The 12,810-nt window shown below is 38.0% G+C and overlaps 1 protein-coding gene and 1 non-coding gene across 15 annotated transcripts in view; both read left to right on the plus strand.

The window, feature by feature from the left end:
• Positions 1 to 12,810, plus strand: part of CSNK1G1 (casein kinase 1 gamma 1) — a 183,442-nt gene that overhangs the window by 33,711 nt on the left and 136,921 nt on the right. The window lies entirely within an intron of this gene.
• On the plus strand, positions 3,995 to 4,130 carry LOC144219196 (small nucleolar RNA SNORA61). The gene has a single exon (XR_013331333.1). It is a non-coding gene; the product is annotated as a small nucleolar RNA SNORA61 (small nucleolar RNA).

The raw sequence follows: 12,810 nt of genomic DNA on the forward strand, positions 1-12,810 counted from the left end.
GAGTTTGGAAATTGACATTCTAGGTCTGATTATGGAGGTTTCATTTTTATCATCAAAGTCTCTGAGTGTACTTCTCTGAGTGTTTTCTGTACTGCCATCTTTTAGCCTGTGGCTAACCTTATAGTAAGATGGCTGCTTTGGGCACCAACTCTCACAGACTCCATGTAGGAGGAAGGATGAGAGATGGGTGTGGAGCCTATGCAAGCCATTAGGCCGTCTATTAATGTGGTTCATTGAAGTTCCACTTAATCTTCAACTGCAAGACTGTTATGAAATGTATTTTAGGCAAGCATATTGCTGCCTAGAGTAAAATTGGATTTTACTATCTGAGGAAAGTGGAGAGATTGAATATTGGGACAGGTCACCAGCAGTCTCTGCCACTTTCTATAATAAAGGCTTTGTTTACCAGAAGATACCAGGATTGCAACTTTATTTCTACCATATAACACAGGTTCAACGTACATAAACTAAAAATAACAATTACAAGGATAAGAACACAGATTTACCATCAAAATAGATTAAAAAAATTTTTTTTAATGTTTATTTTTGAGGGAGAGAGGCAGAAAGAGACAGAGACACAGAATCCAAAGCACGCTCCAGGCTTTGAGCTGTCAGCACAGAGCCTGACATGGGACTCAGACTCATAAGCCATGAGATCATGACCTAAGCTAAAGTTGGATGCTTAACTGATGGAGCCACCCAGGCATCCCCCATCATAATAGATTTTAATAAAACCAAAAAAAATTTAGTAAGGAGATAGAAGACTTGAACACAATAAACAAGTTTGAACTACTGAGTGAATATAGAATATTGTATTAAAAACTTTTTGAAATCTTTTTTTAATTTTTTTTAATGTTTTGTTTATTTCTAGGAGAGAGAGAGAGAGACAGCGTGAGCAGGGGAGGGTCAGAGAGAGAGGGAGTCACAGACTGAAACAGGCTCCAGGCTCTGAGCTGGCAGTCAGCACAGAGCCCAACGCGGGGCTCGAACCCACGAACCGTGAGATCATGACCTAAGCAAAAGTCGGACACTTAACCGGCTAAGCCACCCAGGTGCCCCTAAAAACTATTTGAAATCTTTATTCTGAGAGAGAGAGTGTTCAACCAGGGAAGGAGCAGAGAAGGAGAGAGAATCCCAAGTAGGCTCAGCCCTGTGAGCATAGAGCCCAACGTGGAGCTTGACGTCAAGCTTGATCTCACTAACCATGAGATCATGACCAAAGCCAAAGTCAAGAGCAGGACACTCAACTAACTGAGCCACCCAGGTGCCCCACACTTATTTCAAATTTTAAATCATCAGTACTTTAGAATTGCTATTGTGTGGAATCCAAAATTTCAGATAGTGTGACAGATAATAACTTTAAGAAGTGCCCCTGAAAATCTCAACAAATTTCAAAGAATATATGTCATTCAGATCACTTTCTCTGATAACAGTGCAAACTAAATTAGGACCCCGTTTTTTAAAAAGTAACCTTAACTTCTAAATAGCTGGGGTTACAGAAGAATTTATGGTGGAGGTTTAAGAATACTTAAAACTCACGGCGCCTGGGTGACTCAGTTGGTTGAGCATCCAACTTCAACTCAGGTCATGAACTCACGGTTCATGAGTTTAAGCCCCACATCAGGCTCTGTGCTGATAGCTCAGAGCCTGGAGCCTGCTTCGTATTCTGTGCCTCCCTCTCTCTCTCTCTCTGCCCTTTCCCCACTCATACTTGTCTCACTGTCTCTCAAAAATAAATAAACATAAAAAATTTTTAAAAAGAATCCTTAAAACTCAATAATAATGAAAATGCAACATTCAAATTTGTGGATAACTCGTAGTGGTTCCTGGGCATAGCACAAAGCTAACTTTCATAAATATCCCATGAGAGCTTGAAAAGAGTATTTTCTAGTTGTTTCCAGCCATGTTAATTAAGAGAGTCCCAGGCGTCTCAGGACTTAATGTTAACATACACTGCCTTGTGCAGTTTGTCCTCTGACAGTTGTCTGTCTTCTTTGCTGTAATCTCAACCTAATTATAGTTCCTTGATCAGACTAGATCAATAGTTCTGAGAGTTTAGTGTATATCAGAGTCATCTGGATGATTTGTGGGTTTTTTTTTTTAAGTTTATTTATTTATTTTGAGAGAGCATGTGTGCAAGGGACATAAAGGGAAAGACGGAGAATCCCAAGCAGGCTCCACACTGTCAGCGTGAAGGCCAATCCCAGACTTAAACTCACAAACCATGAGATCATGGTCCCAGCTGCAGTCAGATGCTTGACCGACTGATCAACCCAGGTGCCCTTAGAGGATTTGTTAAAGTACGGATTGCTGGGCTCCACTTCCAGAGTTTATGGTTTAATGGATCTGGGGTGGGGCCCTCAAATTTCCATTTCTTTCTTTTTTTTAATTTAGGTTCAAGTTAGTTAACATCTAGTGTAGTATTCATTTCAGGAGTAGAATTTAGTGATACATCCACTTATATTATAAACACCCAGTGCTTATCCCAAACCCAAAATTTCCATTTTTAACAAATTCCTAGGTGATGTTGATGCTCCTGACCTAGGTACCCTGCTTTGAGAACAGCTCTGTTAGAGACTACATTCTGTTGACTCCATTCCTTTGTACGTATTTTTTTTCCCTGCAATGCCTTTTCTCTCTCTTCTTAAACTTTTTTACAGAAACCTTACATCACCCCCCTCCATTTAGATCTCACTCTTCTTAGAAGTACTTTTACCCACTAAATTGTTAGATGTTCCTTGTCTATATTTCCTTATACTGCCAAATACGTGTTGCACATCTGTAAGACTGCTTGTCATATTTCTTAAAGCCATTAAAATTTTTAATGTTTATTTTTGAGAGAGAGAGAGAGAGCGTGCGCACAAGCGGGGGAGGGGCAGAGAGAGAGGGAGATACAGAATCAAGAGTAGGCTCCAGGCTCTGATTTGTTAGTACAGAGCCCCACATGGGGCTCGAACTCCTGAGCTGTGAGATCATGACCTGATCTGAAGTTGGACACTCAACTGACTGAGCCACACAGGCGCCCTTCTTAAAGCCATTAAAAGCTATGTATTTTGTGTTTTTATCTAGTGTATATCTTAATACCTGTATAGAAAGCAGTCAGTTTATACCTGTTAATAAGTGGGCTCTTGCCATTCATATTTTGATTGTTTTGTGTAGGAAGAAACAAATATGGGAATTTAACACTATGTCTAGCACAGTGTTAAAATTCTCTGTTGTATATTCAGAAATATGTGATTAAAATACACTTTGGGAAGGTCACCTGAGTTTGGAAAGCTTCCTTTTGTCTTCTTGCTGTTTCATGTCTGGCTGGAACAAAAGGATACAGAAATAAAGATGGTGAAATGAGAAATGAACTGCTTGAAGTGGATTTAACAAGGTTAAAATAACTAGGCCTGTGGTTCTTCCTTGATTCATTGTATCAGAGTTGAATCTAAAAGCAAGATCAGGGCCACCTGGGTGGCTCAGTCGGTTAAGCACTAACTCACTTTCAGTTCAGGTCATGATCTCAGAATTCATGAGATCAAGCTTTTTGTCAGGCTCTGCTTGGGATTCTCCCTCTCCCTCTCTCTCTCTGCCCCTTTCCCATTCTTGCCCATGTGCGCTCTCTTTCTCTCTCTCAAAATGAATGTTTAAGAAAACACCTATTAACAATATAACATTGTTTAAAATGTATAGTTTCTAAAGTAAAAAAAAAACAGAAACGGTATAATACAGAATCTAAAGTTTTGGAGTTTACCTTTTTTTGGGAGTAGGGGCACTTAATACATCTTAGACTTGTTTCAGTATACTTCATTTAATTTTTTTTTAATAGTTGTAGAGTTTATATGGATATGCCTAAGAAACTTATTATGTTGAATATAATTCTGTAAACTATTTTCTGAAATTTTAGATGTGAACCTATAAATTGCAGAGCAGGCTAACTAACCTTATGCTCCGCTTTGAACTTGTACTGCTATTAAAATCAGACTTGTTAATTAAGATTAAACCTACAAACTTGAAGTTGGAACTTCCCATCAGATCTGAATGCTGATCTTCCTGGTCATAGAAGGAGGAAAAAAAAAACACTGAAGCTGGCTTCCCAGTGCTTATAATCTGGTACATAGCTTTTGGGCTAGTTTCAAACAAGGTAAAATAAATAAATAAAAGTAAAATTTTAGGGGTGCCTGGGTGGTGCAGGTAAGTGTTTGACTCTTGATTTTGGCTAGGGTTCTAATCTTGTGGTTCATGGGATCAAGCCCTGTATCAGGGTCTGTGTAGACAGCGCAGGGCCTGCTTGGGATCCTCTGTCCCTCTCTCTCTCCTTCAAAATAAATAAGTAAACATTTTTAAAAAATAAAACTTGAGTAAAGACTGAAAAGCTAAAATATCAATAGCAGATGATCATTTTGTGTCAGAAAATTTTTCACATATTTTCTTAGCTTTGAAGAACAGGATGGAAGGGGACAAAGTTTCATTCAGTGAAACTGCTGGCTCTAACCACCAATTTTTACTAATTCACAGAGATATTTTTGAAGGGGATTAAATGACAGATATGGTGAGCCTACAGACACTATTCTCCATGAGCTGCTACAGTTCGTAGAATCTAGTTTACATTTAGAGTCAAATGTGGCTATGCAGAAGGATATTTTAATTAAATACAATCTTTACTAATACATGAAATAGCACTTGCAAAATAAATATGGACCAATCTTAACGACCCTTATTAGGACCCTATCCTTTTTTATTTTGACTATTTATTTTTGAACCCCTTATTGCTATAAAACAGTAATTTTCAGTTGCGGCTGCACAGCAGGCACTAGTGAAACAAAACTACACAAAACCAGGAACCACACCTCTTAATATCCTGATTTAATAAGATGAAGATAGGTGGGGCACTGATATTTTTTAAATACGCAACTAAGATTGAGAACCATTATTCTAATGTTTGTTATCAGTGTTTCTGTAAGCACAGTAAAAAAAAAATTTCGTACATTTTGGTATTCTTTATATTTTCTAAAATAGTTTTTAAGTTTTTACTTTATTTTACTTTACTTATTTTTGAGAGAAAATATGTGTGGGTGAGGGGCAGAGAGAGAGAGAGAGAGAGAGAGAGAATCCAAAGCAGGCTCCACATGGTCAGCACAGAGCCCAGTGCCCAATGCGGGGCTCAAACCTAGAAATCATGAGATCATAATCTGAGCTGAAGTTGGTTGCTTAACTGAGCCACTGCCCCTGGGCGCCCCTGCTATTCTTCATATAAACAAGTATTTCAGGGGGCTCCTGGCTGGCTCACTCAGTGGGGCATCTGACTCTTGATCTTGGGGTTTTGAGTTCAAGCCTCATGTTGGGTGTCAAGATTACTTAAAAAAAAAAGAAATGTTAAAAAAATAAAAAACTTTCTGGCCCCCAGTTCCTGGTCCATTTAATTAAAATCTTGTGTAATGCTCATAAATCTGTGTTTTAACAGTCTCCCCACTTGATTGTTTTACGCTAGAAAATCAGTACAATGGTAAAATACTAAAAAATTTTACTTAGTGTATATACATATCTCTAAACCTGTGTGATGGCTTTTGTAATGTATCGGTTTAGCTAGAATAAACTACTTTTCCCAGAATTCTCTTCCCTGTATGTTTCTGCTTAGAGTGAGCTACAAAAGACATTTTCATGCAAGATCTAAAGGGTAGAAGTGAAGCATCAGATGTTTTGGATTTTACACTCAGGAGGGCAGGGCAAATACTTTCATTATAGCTCATACATGTTGTCACTTATCTGATATCTCACCTTATTGGTGTGTGTAAGTGGCCTGTTCCTTCAATGACTCCACCTTCCTTTAAGTCGGCCCTCAGGTTATCCTAGGCCAAGAGCATGTTTAGCTCCTTGAGTTAAGAATAAGAATGCCCAGCTTCCGGGGTGCCTGAGTGGCTCAGTCGGTTAAGCGTCTGACTTCGGCTCAGGTCATGGTCTCATGGTTCGTGGGTTCAAGCCCCACATCGGGCTCTGTGCTGACAGCTCAGAGCCTGGAGCCTGTTTCAGATTCTGTGCCTCCCTCTCTCTCTGATCCTCCCCTGCTCATGCTGTCTCTATCTCTCTCTCAACAATAAATAAAATATTAAAAAAACAAAAAAAAGAATGCCCAGCTTCCAGGCATTTGGGTGGCTCAGGTGGTTGAGTGTCTGACTCCTGGTTTTGGCTCAGGCCATGATCTCAGGGTTTGTGGGATTGAGCCCCACGTCAGGCTCCTTCCTATCAGCAAATAACAGAATCAGTTGGGATTCTCTCCTTTCTTTCTCTTTCTTTCTCAAAGTAAATAAATATATATATTTTTTTAAATGCTCAACTTCTGCAGCTTCTCTTACATCAGCAAGCTTGAAAGTAGTGACAACTGATAGCATCCCAGTCTGTCTTTGTTGGTGCTAGCCTGTGCTCATGGCTTCCAATTTTCCATTTTATCTTATCTACTACCTGCCTGTGAATTGCAAGCTCTCGCAACAGACTCAGAGCCTTACTGATTGTTTAATCAGCTCTCACAATTGCATACTCAAATCCGTTATCAATATACACATACATCCTAGTGACCCTGCTTTAATTTTTTTGTAAGTTTATTTGAGAGAGACTCAGTGGTTAATTGGTTTTTAACAAGTGTACTAAAACCATTCAATGGGGAAAGGACCATCTTTTCAACATATGGTGGTGGGAAAACCAGAGATCCACATGTAAAAGAATGAAGTTGTATCCTTCCATTACACTGTACATAAAAATTAACTGAAAATGGATCATAGACCTAAACTTGACAGCTGACTATTAACACTCTTAGAAGAAACTTCGGAAAGTCTTCTTGACATTCTATTTGGCAACAGTTTTACAGATAAAATAACCAATAGCACAAGCAATAGAAGAAAAAAATAGATAAATTGGGCTTAATCAAAATTAAGAGCTTTGTCCATCAATGGACACTATTAAGAATGTAAAAAGATGTACTACAAAATGGGGGGAGAAAACCTTGGAAGTCATATTCTGCTAAGGGACTAATAATGTAGAATGTTATATTATACATAAAACTCAACAAAAACAAAAAACAGTCCAGTTCAAAAATGGGCATAGGTATTTCTCCAAAGAAGATATACAAATAAACACATGAAAAGATATTCAGCACTGTTAGTCTGGAGGGAAATGCAAATCAAAACTACAATGAGTATCAATTTTTACCCATTAGTATGACTATTACTAAACACACACACACACACATACACACACACACACACAAAATAACATGTTGATGAGGATATGGAGAACTGGAAACCTATATTGCTGGTGGGAATATAGAGTCATACAGCTGCTGCGGAAAATAGTTTGGTGGTTTCTTGAAAGGTTAAGTGTCATATATATGACCTAGCAATTCCACTTCTAGGTATATATCCAAAACAGCTGAAATCAGCAGATATTTGTACATCAATATTCATAGCAGCGTTATTCACTGTAGCCCAAAGATGGAAGGAGACCAAGCATCTGTTGACATATAAATGAATAAACAAAATATGGTATATACATAAAATGAAATATTAAAATTTAGCCTTTGGAAGGAAAAAAATTCGGACACCTGCTTCAGCATAGATGGACCTTGAAAACATAGTGCTTACTGAAGTAAGTCAGACACAAAATATGTCAGACAAATATTGTATGATTCCACTTGTATGAGGTCTCTAAAACAGGCAAATTCATAGAGACAGAAGGTAAAATAGAGGTTACTAGAGGCTAAGGGGTGGGAGAAAGAGAAGTTACTGTTTAATGGGTTCAATTTGTTTTACGGGTGATGAAAAAATTTGGGATATAGATAGTAATGATGGCAGTACAACATTGTAAATGTAGTTGATGCCAGTGAATTGTATGTTTACAGAATGGTGAATACTATGTTATATACATTTTACCACAATAAAAACCAGCCAAACAAAAATGTTAGTATATGATTGGAAAAAAACTTACCAGAAGTTTCTTTGGTGGTGAGGTTTCACTTTTCACTTTTTGTATCATAATTTTCTGTGACTTCTGATTATTTTTTCTTTTTTAAAGAAGTTTTTTAACATTTATTTTTGAGACAGCACGAGTTGGGGAGGGGCAGAGAGAGAGGGAGGTACAGAATCTGAAACAGGCTCCAGGCTCTGAGCTGTCAGCACAGAGCCCGATGTGGGGCTTGAACCCACGGACTGCAAGATCATGACCTGAGCCACCCAGGCGCCCCCTGGTTATTTTTTCTTAATTTTTTAATGTTTATTTTTGAGAGAGTCAGAGAGAAACTATGTGTGCGAGCAGAGGAGAGGCAAAAAGAAAGGGAGACAGAATCCAAAGCAGACTTGATGGTATCAGCTCAAAGTCTGACGTGGGGCTTAAACCCACAAACCATGAGATCACGATCTGAACCAATGTCAGATGCTCAACCAAGCCACCTAGGTGCCTCTGATTCTTTTTTTTTTTTTTTTTTTTTTAAGTTTTTTAAATGTTTGTTTAGTTTTGAGAGACAGAGCACTAATTGGGAAGGGGCAGAGAGAGACACACATGCAGAATCTGAAGTAGGCTCCAGGCTCTGAGCTGTTAGCACAGATCCCAACACAGGGCTCGAACCCATGAGCTGTGAGATCATCACATGAGCTGAAAGCAGACACTTAACTGAGCCACCCAGGTGCCCCGATTAGGTGATCTTTCCATAGGACTGGAGTCAGTTAAGCAGTTTCAATGACAGGTAAATAAAACTTTTTAAATTTTTTTAAAGAGAGAGAGTAAGTGGGGGAGAGGAGCAGAGGGAGAGAAAAAGAATCTTAAGCAGTCTTCATGCTAAGCACAGAGGCCAACAGGGGGCTCAATCTCATGACCCTAGGATCATGACCTGAGCCCAAAATGAGTCGGACACTCAATCAAGCCAATCTTTTATTTTTATCCTGAAAAAAAATATTCAGTGTATGAATTAATGCATATGTACCACATACAATATGTTATGGTCAGCTATTCAGTAGAATTTTGTGTAGAAATAGCTTTTTAAGCCCAAGAGTTTGTAGCCTTAAACTTCTCTGAACATTTTTTTCACACCCACAGAATGAATAGGATAGTCGTGGTCTTTCAGTTTCTGCAGTATTTGTCCTAATTATTAGCCATTCTGAAAGTCTTTCATCATCTAAACCTGAAAAGAAAATTTTAATCTCTTCTTTTGTCTGTTGTCTTCTCTACTATTAAAGATGTTTATGGCTGTGTAGTTCAAGATATAGTACTAATGAGGAAAATAACATGACTTGCATCACAGTTGAACAAATTGTTTTGTTCAAGTACAGACTGTATCTTATTCTTTTTGTTCTAAGTACAGACTGCAGCACATATCTCAGCCAGCTTCTTCATGCTCTTTGACACTGGCCATAAGGAGGACTGGAGCAATCTTTCATAAAACCTGAATAAAAACTACTCAAAATATAATTTTTTGAAAGAGATTTTGTAAAGGAAGAACTGAAGATTAGCTCTTGCCCTAAAAAATATAGAAATGAAGCAGCATTTATATGAATAATGCTTACTAATCATTTTGCCTATTTTAAGCTATGTATATAACAAGACGTTTTAAGTTATAATTATGGTGACATATAAGTGGCAAAATTACTGTAATATTATTGACTGTATGCCCTATAGTGTACATTATGAGCACCCTTCTTGATTTACTATAGAGGTAATTGAGTGAGGGCCATACTTTAAAAAAAATTTTTTTTAAGTCCAAGTTAGTTAACATATATAGTGTAATAATGATTTCAGAAGTAGAATTTAGTGATTCATCACTTAATATGTAACACCCAGTGTTCATCCCAACAAGGGCTCTCCTTAATGCCCATCACCCATTTAACCCATCCCCCTCACCCTTTCTCCTTCCAGCAACCCTCAGTTTGTTTTTTGTATTCAAGAGTCTCTTACGGTTTGCCTTCTTCTGTTTTCATCTTATTTTTGCTTCCTTTCTCCTGTGCATCTGTTTTGTTTCTTAAATTACACATGAGTGAAATCATATGATCTTTGTCTTTTTCTGACTGACTTATTTCGCTTAACATAATACACTCTAGTTCCATCCACGTTGTTGCATATGGCAAGATTTCATTCTTTTTATTACCAAGTAATATTCCATTGTAAAGGATACCATGTCTTTATCCATTCATCGGTTGATGGACATTTGGGCTCTTTCCATACGTTGAGTATTGTTGATAGTGCTGCTATAAACATTGGGGTGCATGTGCCCCTTCAAAGCAGCATTTTTGTATCCTTTGGATAAATACCTAGTAGTGCAATTGCTGGGTCGTAGGGTAGTTCTATTTTTCATTTTTTGATGAAATCCCGTACTGTTTTCCAGAGTGGCTGTTATGAGGGACATGATTATTTTAACTAAGCATCTAACAGTCAGAAAAGGATTTTAAGAAGACTTTAAAGATGGCTCTGTTGGTTAAGTGTCCAACTCTTTTTTTTTTTTTAAGTTTATTTATTTGAGAGAGAGAGAAAGAGACAGCATGAGTGGGGGAGGGGCAGCGAGAGAGGGAGAGAGAGAATCCCAAGCAGGCTCTGTGCTGGCTTGAACACACAAAGCTGTGAAATCATGACCTGAGCTGAAACCAAGAGTTGGATGCCCAAGCAAGTGAGCCACCCAGCTGCCCCAAGTGTCCAGCTCTTGACTTTGATTCGGGTTATGATCTCACACTTCATAACTTCAAGCCCCACATTGGGCTCTACACTAACAGCATGGAGCCTGCTGGGGATTCTCTCCCTCTCAATCTGCCCTTCCCCTGCTGGTGCATGCACTCTCTCTCTCTCTCTCTCAAAACAAGTAAACAACAACAATAAGACTTTCAAGGGGTGCCTGGGTGGCTTAGTCAGTTAAGCATCTGACTTCGGCTCAGGTCATGATCTCATGGTTCGTGGGTTTGAGCCTTGCATCAGTCTCCATGCTGACAGCTGTCTCAGAGCCTGGAACCTGTTTCGGGTTCTGTATCTCCCTCTCTCTCTGGCCCTCCCCTGCTCATTCTTGCTCTCTCTCTCTCTCTCTCTCTCTGTCTCTCAGACAGAGATTTTTTTTAAAAAAAAAAAATTTTTTTAAAGACTTTCATAAGTCTTCTGAATGCAGGACGGATCACAAATTCAGACTAGCCCCAGAACTTTGCTTTTCACTAGCCATTTTCCCTTGGGAAATTATCAAACTAATTTTCATTTTGCTTATTATTTTACCGGATGACCTATTCTGTGATTGATTTATTGTTTTAGGTGTTTCAATACCTGGGTTATATAAATTATAAAGCTCTTAGTGCCCTAATTTCGTTTAACATATTTCTTTTAAAGCTCTTGTAACACAGATTGTTAAAAATTCAATTCATTAGAATAAACAAAATGTTTAGAATTCTTGGGTTTAGGCAACGGGATTAACTTCTGTTTAAATGAAGATTACAGAGAACTTTTAAACTTTCTAAAACTTGTTTTATTTTGAACATTTTCTATGCTAAGATACTGATGGGCATGATTAAGAAGAAAAAGGGTTTGCCTGTAAGAGGCTTATAGTATTTTGGGTGTACTAGATTTGTATGTGATGATTTTTTTTTCTCATTTAAAAATATACTAGTGATATCCCTGGTATTGTAGGAAATAAAATGGGCTCTTCCTCTGATGATAGAATCTGTGAATATTATAAATCTTTTACTCTCTGTAACAATTCTGAGCATATTCAATAACATAAATTTTAAGTGCATGTTGAATTTATACTAATTACAGTAGACTTCCTGACCTTAAATAAGAAAGGAGAGAAGATACAAAGTCTATAGTGCGGGTTATGGGTTTTGTGTATACTGTGATTTTGTTTTTTTATAATTTTTTTGTAATCAGAAAGAGTGAAATAGAGGGATAGGATTTAGTTAATTGAGAGTATCTGTTAAATAAATTCCAGCTAATTAAAAATGATTAGTCAGTTAAACATTTATTTACTCTGCTATGTTTTGGGCACAGTGCTTGACACTATAGGTACTTAAGACAGTAGCCCCTAGTTCCTTAGAGTTCCATAGACCAGTTTAGTAAGCAGACAGGTAAAAAATAGCTACAATCAATTAATATAGTGATAAATGAACATATGATTAAGGATAATGTTACCCACTCATGAATCATAAATTTATTGAGCAGCTCTTTTGTCTAAAGCCCAGTATTGGCACTGGAAGTACAATGAAAACAAGAAAGATTTGCTCCTACATCGAAGAAGCTTACAGGCAGGTTTTTTGTTTTTTTGTTTTGAGAGAGAGAATGAGTGGGGTGAAGAGGCGGGGGGNCGGCATGGAGCCTGATGAGTGACTTGATGCCATGGCCCTGGGATCATGACCTGAGCCAAAATCAAGAGCTGGACACTGAGCCAACTGAGCTACTCAGGTACTCCCCAGTGGTTTCTTTTTTTTTTTAATTTTTAAGAGAGAATGAGCGGCAGAGGAAGAGAGTCCCAACAGGCTCCATGCTGTCAGTATGGAGCCCAACACAGGACTCGATCTCACAAACTATGAGATCATGACCTGAGCCAAAATCCAGAGTCTGAGGCTTAACCAGCTGAATCACCCAGGCACACCCACATAAGTATTTCTGTTAAAAAAATATATTAAATTCAGGTAGCTTTGTACGTATTACTGCCTTAGTTTTAAATTAAAAGTGCCTCTTTCTAGCTCCTTAAATGAGATACTCTTAGAAAATGGTACACACTCTTGTGTTTTACTCCTGAGATGTACATGCTAAGATTTTTTTATTCCATTATTCCCAGGTAGTTTTAGCTCATGTTTAGCTGAGTGTATAATCTCT

The sequence above is a fragment of the Crocuta crocuta genome, unplaced genomic scaffold (genome assembly GCF_008692635.1).
Source record: "Crocuta crocuta isolate KB4526 unplaced genomic scaffold, BGI_CrCroc_1.0 scaffold130, whole genome shotgun sequence".
NCBI lineage: Eukaryota > Metazoa > Chordata > Mammalia > Carnivora > Hyaenidae > Crocuta > Crocuta crocuta.